This window comes from Bombyx mori, chromosome 11 (genome assembly GCF_030269925.1).
Source record: "Bombyx mori chromosome 11, ASM3026992v2".
Classification (NCBI taxonomy): domain Eukaryota; kingdom Metazoa; phylum Arthropoda; class Insecta; order Lepidoptera; family Bombycidae; genus Bombyx; species Bombyx mori.
In genome coordinates this window covers 7,868,435-7,879,039 of record NC_085117.1, presented here as the reverse complement: position 1 = coordinate 7,879,039, position 10,605 = coordinate 7,868,435, and positions in this window count along the sequence as shown.

Sequence of the window (10,605 nt, the reverse complement as noted above, 5' to 3'; positions counted from 1 at the left end):
ACCAACACCCTGCCTATTTCTGCCATGAAGCAGCAATGCGTTTCGGTTTGAAGGGTAGGGCAGCCGTTGCACTTTAAAAAATTAGACCTTAGAACTCCTGTTTCGAGATGCGTGGCGGCATTTAGGTTATAGATGTCTATGGACTCTGGTAATCACTTAACATAAGGTGGGCCGTGACGTGAGATCGGCCACCCATATAAAAAAGTCGCACTGATGATAACAGAAAACTTAAAGGTGATAGTAATATTATTAAACATTGCTTTAATGTAAATTTTCACTACTAGAGCTTTGTACAGTTCGTATTTAAGTATTTAATGCTAATTAAAATCACAATCAACTGATACAGACCCATTTTTTAATTCAAGCAAAGTGTCGTTAAAAATTTTTCTCATACCGATCCAATTTACCCCTGCGTAAATATAAGAAAATATAAGAAATATAAATCGTTTATAAGAAAGCCTGCTCGTTTGAATTAAGGTGCTCACTCTCCCTTAAACAGAATCCTTTGGGACTACAATAATGTCCACGGTAGCGCGGTCTCCGTCAATGTGCGTTCGGAGTTGTCCGATTGCGCTGAACTAATTTTAAGTGAAATAGATGTTTTTTCTAATTGTCTCACAACTTACAGGAAAAATCTACAGTGGATCATTTCCCAATTAAATATGAATTAATTTTAAGCAATCAATCAAATGTAATCAAATCTTAGTTATATAATTTTTTTATTATTATTGTTGTTAATGCACTGTCGATTGCACCTATAGTTGCGGTGTCATCTGCCATGAACTTTTGTTAATTTGTCAATGTTTTGTATTGATGATCGCTTTGTTGGTGCAACTTAATAAATAAATATATAAAACATTATGTTCTAGTAATTTTTTGACACGCATGCACGACAGTCCAGATGATTGCCTTACATAGCAGTAACTTAAGTACAGAGATGGCATACCGATAAGCTGCCTCAAGTTATCAGGGTTCGAAGTTTCGACTTTAAAATGGCTGCTTTTCGGAATTCCTAATTATGAGTTCTACTTCAGAGTTCGGAGGTTGGAAAGATAAGTTTGACAGTTATAAAAATCTTACCATCATTGATCACCGCTGTTTCGGAGATTTAAAACGGTGAAATTCCTTCATTGTGGATACCGTTAATACAACAAAATTTGAACCCAAAAATACAAAAGATAATTAATATATGGCTATAATTTTAATGAAGTTATAACATACTACAGAATCCTTACATCTGCAACGAGGCATCATCGCCATAGCTCGATTATAATACTTATAAATATATACAGAACAACATTCTTTATGAACCCTTCCAGTGTATGGAGTTCGAACATTCACGTAAGATGACTTTAGTCCGTCTAAATAATCTTGATACTTATAATTCTATTATTAAAATAAGATTTTTGTATATTTTCATTGAATTACGCTTGTATCTATATAAGTATTTAAATTATTATTTACAACATTTTAAATTTGTAAATAATTTACTCACTGCATCAGGCCTCAACGTTAGGCGCTTCAAGGCACTACTTGTTACCTCTTAGCTTTGACTATATCGATGTTAACGCATTTTGCCTATTTTTCCTTGAATCGTTTTCTGGTCATCCCAAGGATCTCTAAGGATCTAAGGTCCTAAGTATCAGACTTCCGTTGTACTCGTATCGAACGCTTAGTCCATGGTGCTGTTCAAATTCCACTGAAAGATACCAATTTTTGTAAAGAAATGACTTGCTTAACACAATATGTACGAATGATTTCAACGGTGAAGAAATAAGATCGAGTAACAAAAATGAAATCTGATAAGATAAAAATTTGCGTAATTAGTGGTGTTAGGCGCTTTGTTGGCCCACATGGGTAGGTAACTACTCCTACCCTACCCGTTTTCGCGACAAAGCACTAATGCGTTCGACTTTAATCCAATTAGCTAACTAGGTAATTTAATGATAATTAAAAACTCCACTTTAAAAAAAAGTTCCAGCTCAATATGGACACTTCTTTTACTTTAATTGCAGGCAACTGAGCATACGATCCACCTGATGGTGAGTGGTTACCGTCGCAATGCCAGGGAATAGCCAAACTACTATCTGAAATCTGTAGCGTTGACGTAATGTAATTGCCTACAATCAGGTGAGCCTTGCAGTTTTGTATCAAGTATCAAGATTGATCGATCGCAGTAACGTCCGGTGACCACAAGATGGATAGAGCACCTGTTTGAGCCGCGGGCGATCGGGCTCTCTCGGCGATCTTCGGCTATCTTCGGCTCAACTCTATACGCAAGCAAAACAGCTTACTTTCTCGCAGCTGTCTCAAGGGCATAGAGTCGAAATTTCCTCGTACATACACAAAGTTGATTAAGTTCCTAAGGGGTTGGTACGTGGGAAAAATTCATGAGGGATTGTTGTCTAATTTTATTAACCCTTACCATGCGTGGGTGTTTCGTTCCACAGATGTGGCTGGATTTATACACGTAAGGGCATTCCCTTGTTTTTGGTAGATTATGATCTTCAAGAAATTTTTGTGGTGAGTGCATTATGGTGTTCAAAATCTATGATGTTATGCATCAGACTAAAGTGGGGACATTCGTGTTTCAAGGTAAAACTGGAAATTTAATTTATCATATATTTATTGACTTACAGATAAATAGATACAGATAATCTTGGCCTGACATTAGACTAGATTAATAATAATAATATCATGTAAACCAGAGACTGACAAATATACTTATATAAGTTTAAATCTTTGATCAACAATAGTCACTACATATATAGATAATAGCGAGCAGCTCAGGCTCCGCTCGGGTCTTTAAAAAAATTTCAACGATATTTGACGTTGTTTTATTTTTTTAAATAAAAGAACACTTATTGCGGCATAACTATAATAGTTAGACATATGCTGTCGCGACACTTTGTGTAAATAATAATGTGTTCTACAAAGTCGTAGTACATTATTTTATTCAATCATCAATAGTTTTCGCAGGGCACGCGATGTAAAGAATATTTTAGGTAATTTTTTGACATCTTGGGTTACATTATTGGAGGTTTAGTAAGGATCCCTAATTTTTTCCAAAAAATGTTACAACCTATGTCACTCGGGAATAGTGTAGCTTCCAAACAGTGAAAGAATTTTTCAAATCGGTTCAGTAGTGTTCATAAAACTTATTCATCACACGAAGGTTTGCTCGATGCGGGAATCGAACACCCGACCCTCGGCCCAGCAATCAGGAGTACCTACTGAAACATCAAGTCCTTCAAACTGCCACCAAAGCTGGCAAAATTTTAAAACACAACTGAGTCGTGAAGATCAGTGCTCAATGGATCACAAGTCGCCGTCTATAAAATACCTATTGTCTATACTTCGCTTCCAAAAGCCAGGAAATAAATACACAGATTGCAATAGTTCATTTGATTCTGTATTGCTTTATTTTCAACTCCACTTGTACAATCATTAGATATGTGCTCACTACATAATACGCCGCTTTTTCTGCTGTTTTTCCAGCTTTTTTTTTACTGCCTTTTTTTTATGTCTCGTCCCCACTACTGCCATTGCTCCCACAACAGTGTTGCAATATAGCAATCCGAAAATTGCCAAATTTAACATGCTAAATTTTCTATTACTTACTAGCTGACCCGGCAGACTTCGTAGTGCCTCAATCGATAAATAAAAGACCTAAACTTTTGTATAAAATAAACTTGAAACAAACAAAAGGAATCGGTCCGAAGGGGGACACATCAAAGGAAAAACAAAATTGTTATATTTATTTAATTTAGGGCATTTTCATATTTATCTACCTTTTAAACCTTCTCTGGACTCCCACAGATAATTCAAGACCAGAATTAGCCAAATCGATTCAGCCGCTCTCGAGTTTTAGCGAGATTAACGAACAGCAATTCATTTTTATAGTGATATTACAACAAACTTTACAATTGCAATACAACGTTCACAAACATCAATTATGATAAGACGCCCGATGAATTTTTTTTTTTTTTTTCCTACCTAAGCTGATAGCCTTGAGAGGCTATGTCAGCGTAACCCTAACTTTAGTAGGTGAGCTCACGGGGCTCAACCTGACGATGTTGCTAACACGAACCCTAGCAAGAGCCGTGCTTCGCAGAATCTACCACCGGATCGGAAACGCGACCCACTGAGAAGATCCGGCGAGAAACTCAGTGGGCTGTGTCTGAGAGTTAATTTACTCGTCGAGCCCTTCGTCGTAAGCGACGGGTTCGACGAGAACGGTGACCGGTGCTTGAAGTACCTAAAAGCACCGTTAGTGGATCGGGAGGATCCGAGATGACGTGTTTTGGGCGACGTCGACTGCTTTCCATTCTGTCCGCAGGATCGGGAATGATGAATTTGTATCGATTGTTGCAAATATGCATAGGTATAGGTCAAATCCAGGAGTTGATGCATATAGTTCAAATCCAGCAGACAACTATTAACTAATTCTTTTTCTAAGGGAATACGATCCCAATACGTATGGTAGGCAGCGCCTTGGCTCTGTTACTGGCATTGCTGATTGATATCCATGAGCGATGGTAGCCACTCAGCATTAGGTGGGCCGTATTCTCATCTGCTTACAAGGGCAAATAGAAAAAACATATACACGTGCCTGGAAGATTTTTAAATTTCGTAAATACTGGCATAAAAACGCATTGTTTCCACATGAGTGTGATACCAATATTCTGTTTATTAAAATGAAATAAAACAAAAACGACCACAATAATTCTCAATGATTAATTATTTACGCCAAATTGATTGATGTAATTTTGTAAGCCAGGTCAACGCTGGCCTGGTTTTAAATAGTTATTATACCTTGAGACAAGGTTCAGTATTATATGAGGTCTATTTCATCCTTATTACCGGAATTTGTGATGGTTTCTTGGTACAAATAGAGAGGATGGTGGTACTCTCACCACTACCACCAGTGTACGAAGTTTCAATCCAATCGATAAAATAACGGCGGGTTAACATTTAAAACAAACCGACGCATATGCAAATGTTTACGCTTCAGATTTTTAATGCGATTTTTATATAATAATTCTATTTATATTTCCACAATACTCGCGATATCTATATTTTAATACGTGAAGCAAAAACTTTGTATCCCTTTTTACGAAAATTGCGCGGACGGAGGAGTATGAAATTTTCCACACTTATAGAGAATATAGAGAAGAAGTGCACAATGCAAATATTTTTTAAAAATAGTGCATAAAAGTTACATTAAATCAATAATGAAAACATTACACACACTACCATGTATTTGACACAAACACATGTACTCTTTGTTTATTGCACTGAAGTATTGTCAAACTTTTGTTATTGCTTAGTCTGTAGTCAAATTGAAAATAGGTTAGTATTGTTTATCTTTAATATTACGAATATTTGCCTATAGTGTAGTCTTGGCAAAATCTGTAACAATAGGACCATAATAATGTTGAAACTTATAATTTCAATTAATTATAGTCGAATTTCAACTACTGCGGGACCACTAGTTTGTATTAAAATGCGCGACGCGGTCTGTTGGTCTTATTAAACAAAACAATAACTAAACAATAAAGAGAAACATTTTATTTATCCGCGTAAATTTAATGAGAGTGCAGTTAATAAACAAAATGGGACATCAGGAATTTGTAGCCTCTCTAAACTTGACTACGATGTACAATGTCATTCGTGGATACAGCGTGTTCGAAAACAATCCACATGTGGTTCACTGTTTTGTTATGTTGTGTTATTTTGTCTGCAGCTTAACACGTTGACGGCGGGACCATTTTGAGGAATTCTTCAGCCAGTGTGTATGAGGTCTTCTCGATTCAAAAGTGGACTTCTTTACGGTGCGTATGATAACTCACTAAATTTCATTTTTTAATATACCCTTGAACATAGAAATGCGGACGTATTGCGAAAAAACGCGGCTTTGACTGCCGCACAGTGCCGCAAGGGGACAATCTATCATGAGGCTTTTTAAACCACATGATGCAGTCAACGTGTTAAATTGACGACGAGCTTACAGTCTCGCTGATGCTTCACGTATGTTAGAACTAGGGTTTGCGTAGCCGTTGTAACTATACTGAGACCTTAGAACTTATATCTCAAGGTGAGTGGCGCATTTACGTTGTAGATGTCTATGGGCTCTAGTAACCGCTTAACATCAGGTGGGCTGTGAGCTCGTCAATCCATCTAAGCAATAAAAAAAAACATAGTCGAACATAAACACAAAATCAAGTTTTCGATTTTTTTTATTGTCCTTGTAAGCAGACAGCATATGGCCAACCTGATGGTGAGTGGTTACCGTCGCCAATAGAGTCGAAAGCGAAAATATTATTTACCATATAAAATACAAAGCTGCTAGGAGTTATTTAATATTTATCCCGAGATTTCGGAGCTCATTGTAAATGTACTGTTGGCGCACTGTGTTTGTGGCGGAAGCCATCATACGACGCAAGATATTTGACAGATGCCTGAATCTCGCTTACGCATTTTTAAGATAAGCTCGCATATATACAAGTTCCGAACAACAACATTCGGACCGTCGTCGGTCTAACGAGCAATATCACCCGCTCGGTGGAAGATCTTCCCTTTGTCGTTAAATCTACATGGTCTGTCAGGTGAAAAAAAATAAACATTACTCAGTGTTGCTTAGTACTATACTCGTAATATATTAGGTTCATTGCGCTATGAAAGTGCTTGTATTGAAATTAAATTGAACAAAACAGACGAGAGTAAGTACTAAAAGATTACATACGAAAGAAACCGAAAAAAAATGTATAAGAAACATAATGATTCTCTCAATATTTAACATGTGCTATAAATCCTCCCTCTCTATACAAGTACTCAGTTAATCCATTTATTTTCATGACGTAAAAAGAACAAAACCACACCCCTTTAAAAATTGTTATCTCACGGATTTATAATTCTCATAAGAATAATCATAGTAGTAATAAGGCGCATTGACGCAAGTACTGAGTGCAGGAAATATAAAAATCACATCACATGTGTCATCCTTCTGTACGAAGACGTGGTGTAAATGTAGAAAAATCTTACAGAGAAACAATTTCGGAAAAAAAACTATTATTGAATTTGATAAAGGCATTATCTATGTTGACGATGCTGTCATAAAATCAAGCAAAATCCAGAATAGAACCTTGTAACTCGACCAGATATATGCGAATATGCAAAAAATACTTTATTACTGAATATAAGCACCGAACCTTTACTAAGTATTTCGGAGTTATCAGTATCTGCCCGGTGACCACAGCAATAGATTGCTGACACATTGCCAATATTTAGTACTCTAACTGTATTCAAATATTTGTTTATAAATTCAATCAACAGCTGCTCTATTTGGATATGGCTTTCAATGATTTGGTTAAATTAATTTTATTTTTTTGTTTAATTTTAAGACGTCTTGAAGTAGCAAGGAAACGAGAATGAAACATATCTGCGCGCTTGTAAAATAATTATTTGAAAAAGCCACCACCCTGTAGACGGCCAACCCTTTCTTTGAAGGCGATTCATTTTTACCTTTTTTACCTCCAAGTCAATCCTTTTTTATGGCTATTACTTTTTTTTTCGTTCGTAAAGCTATCGTTTTTTACGAGATCCCAAATTAATACGAGTTTTTTTTTTTGTGTGTGACCGTATCGCGACCGAACCGGTTAGTCGTCCTTTTGTGGGAAACGTGTCCAATGAAAGTGTTTCTATGTTACTATAAAATCCAACTTTCGATTTTTATTCTAGTCATATTACGTATACCACGAATCCTACGTAGTATTAGAAAGAGTACAACTTTACCGATTTTAGAGCAGAAGCGCATACTTTTGATTGAGCCATAATAAAAATGGTAATTACAAAAAACCTAGCTACGTAGTTTCTGATTTTTACATAAATAATAGATTTCTTCAATACAATAAATTCAGTTGATAGATTTTTTGATTTTGATTGAATTTGAATCTGTTATTCTGTCTGTATTTTCTGTCTGTTTTTTTATTCCTTCACGCTCGAATCCCCTGCTATCCAGCATGTTCTTTTATTTCCTAATGTATAGTTTTAGTAGGTGTCCATTAATTCAGAGTTTGATAATGCAAAATATTGCGACTTCAAAACGCATCAGGATTGCTAAATTAATCTGATTTGAACTAAAATCATTCGATATTGGAACTTCGGTAATATAATTAGAATATCTTCTACCGAGCCGGTTTGTTTGGTTGGACAACGTTATAAATGCGCATGTGTTGTGATATGAAACCTTCTAAATTATATCTTGATATTATTCAATACTAGCTGACACGGCAGACTTCGTAGTGCCTCAATCGGTAAATAAAAGACCTAAACTTTTGTATAAAATAAACTTAAAACAAACAAAAGGAATCCGTCCGAGGGGGGGACACATCAAAGGGAAAACAAAATTGTTATTTTTATTTAATTCCGAGCATTTTCATATTTATTTACCTTTCAAACCTCTCTGGGCTTCCACAAATCATTCAAGACCAAAATAAGCCAAATCGGTCCAGTCGTTCTCGAGTTTTAGCGAGACCAACGAACAGCAATTAATTTTTATATATATAGAAGATAGAAGATGTTTCACTATTTGCTGCTTTTCGAATGTGAATTCCCTTCAAACTACAACATAGGTTTTTAAGCTTCCGTCATGATTAAACTAGAGTCCATACCTAGCCTTGTGCCAATAGTGCTTCGCAAAGTCTACCACCGGATCGGAATCGCGACCCACTTAGAAGACCCGGCGAGAAACTCAGTGGGCTGTGTTTATGGGTTAGTTCGCTTGTCAAACTCGTCGATCGCGACGAAGACCGGACGGTGACCGGTGCTTGAGAGACCTGAAAGCATCGATAGTGAATCCGGGGGTTCCGACAAGACATGTTTCGGGCGACGGCGGCTTTGCGTTGCGTGGTCGGATAAGACATGAGTGAACGAATAACGCGAAGACAAACTTATAGAATGTTCACTATCAACTGGAGTAGATAGTAGGACCTCTTGTGAGTCCGTGCGGGTAGGTACCACCACCCTACTTATTTCTGCCGTGCGTTTGCAATGCAATGCGTTTCAGTTTGAAGGGTAGGGCAGCCGTTGTAACTATACCGAGACCTTAGAACTTATATCTCAAGGTGGGTGGCGCATTTACGTTGCAGATGTCTATGGGCTCCAGTAACCACTTAGCACCAGGTGGGCTGTGAGCTCGTCCACCCATCTAAGCAATTGAAAAAGAAAGAAAAAGATGCGGAAATACCGCTAGTTATGTAGTGACCAGGGAGATACTTATGCACCACCTAACCAAAGCTATCATAATGAGACTACGACCGATAATACTCTTATTAAAATTAAGAAACAATTTGTAACAAATTAAAGCCTTTTAGTAAAAAACAATATATAGGATACATGTACCTGATCCTGATTGAAATACGCAGGATGTCAGAAGCCGAACTGGTTTGACGGTATGCCGTCAGACTGGCAGTCTTGTTTTGAACTCTTGTTTTTCGACCAGTAATTGCGATTAACTGTTCAATACTGTTATATGGGTTGGAGCGATCTTTTGTTCGGAAAATTAATTCTTCATTCAATTAATTTACGTCACTACAAATTTAAGATTTCAATTGCATGTCACCAAGTAAACGAAATTGTAGTTTTGATTTACATTATCAAGAAAAAACACTGTATGAGACATTAAAAAAAAATTTAACATTAAGTGATTCCGAAAATACGATTTATCTCCCGTGTTGTTCGTACTGAAAACAAACAAGACCAGAACGTTCGGTTTAATACAAGCAATGTATTTTAAATCTCTTCGATTATCTATAGGTATGGCTGTGGCTTCCAGGAATCGCATTATCCCTAATTAATTATCCAATATTTATTCTCTCGAACTACCGAATCGCCGTAGGCTTGAAAACTGCAGATCGAAGCCAAGAATCGTGTTTTTTTTTCTCAATACGTAACAAAGCCTTATCCGCGAATATCGCCAAAAGACCAGACGCAACGCATAAATCCTCATTTAAATATACTTCGTTGACCATAAAACGAAAAGGACATATCTACACATATTTTTTTTAAAAGATTTCCTACATTATTCCTTTACGAGTAACAGTCATTTGTAACGGAAGACAAATTTTATATAACTTATTACAAAAGGTCGTCAATGATTTGTATGTGAATAAATCACTACCTTATTCTCTAGCGGTTACAGTGCTTAATGCTATGTAACGCTTTCAAAGGGCTTTTATAGCAATAAATAAAGGAATATCGAAGTTGGCTGTGTCAACAACGCGTTGCATTCTTGCGTCGTGTGTACGATGCATGCACACACGCAAATAATTGCGAGGAAATTGCTGTGTGCGTGTGGACACAAATACTTATTGGTAAATGTTGAATAGAGGACAAAGGTGTCGTGGAGTGTTTTAAAATTATGGATTTTGTTTTGAGTGTTAAAAAAACAACAGGAAGAATTACATTGCGTATTTACGACCATCATGCCTGTTTTTTTGTTTTGTCACAATGCAGCAATGATTTTTTAGAATAAGATTGATTCTCCGACCTCGTATGTTATGGCAAATGTCGGTATTTCATTGTCCTATCTGGCAAAGTTGTTCG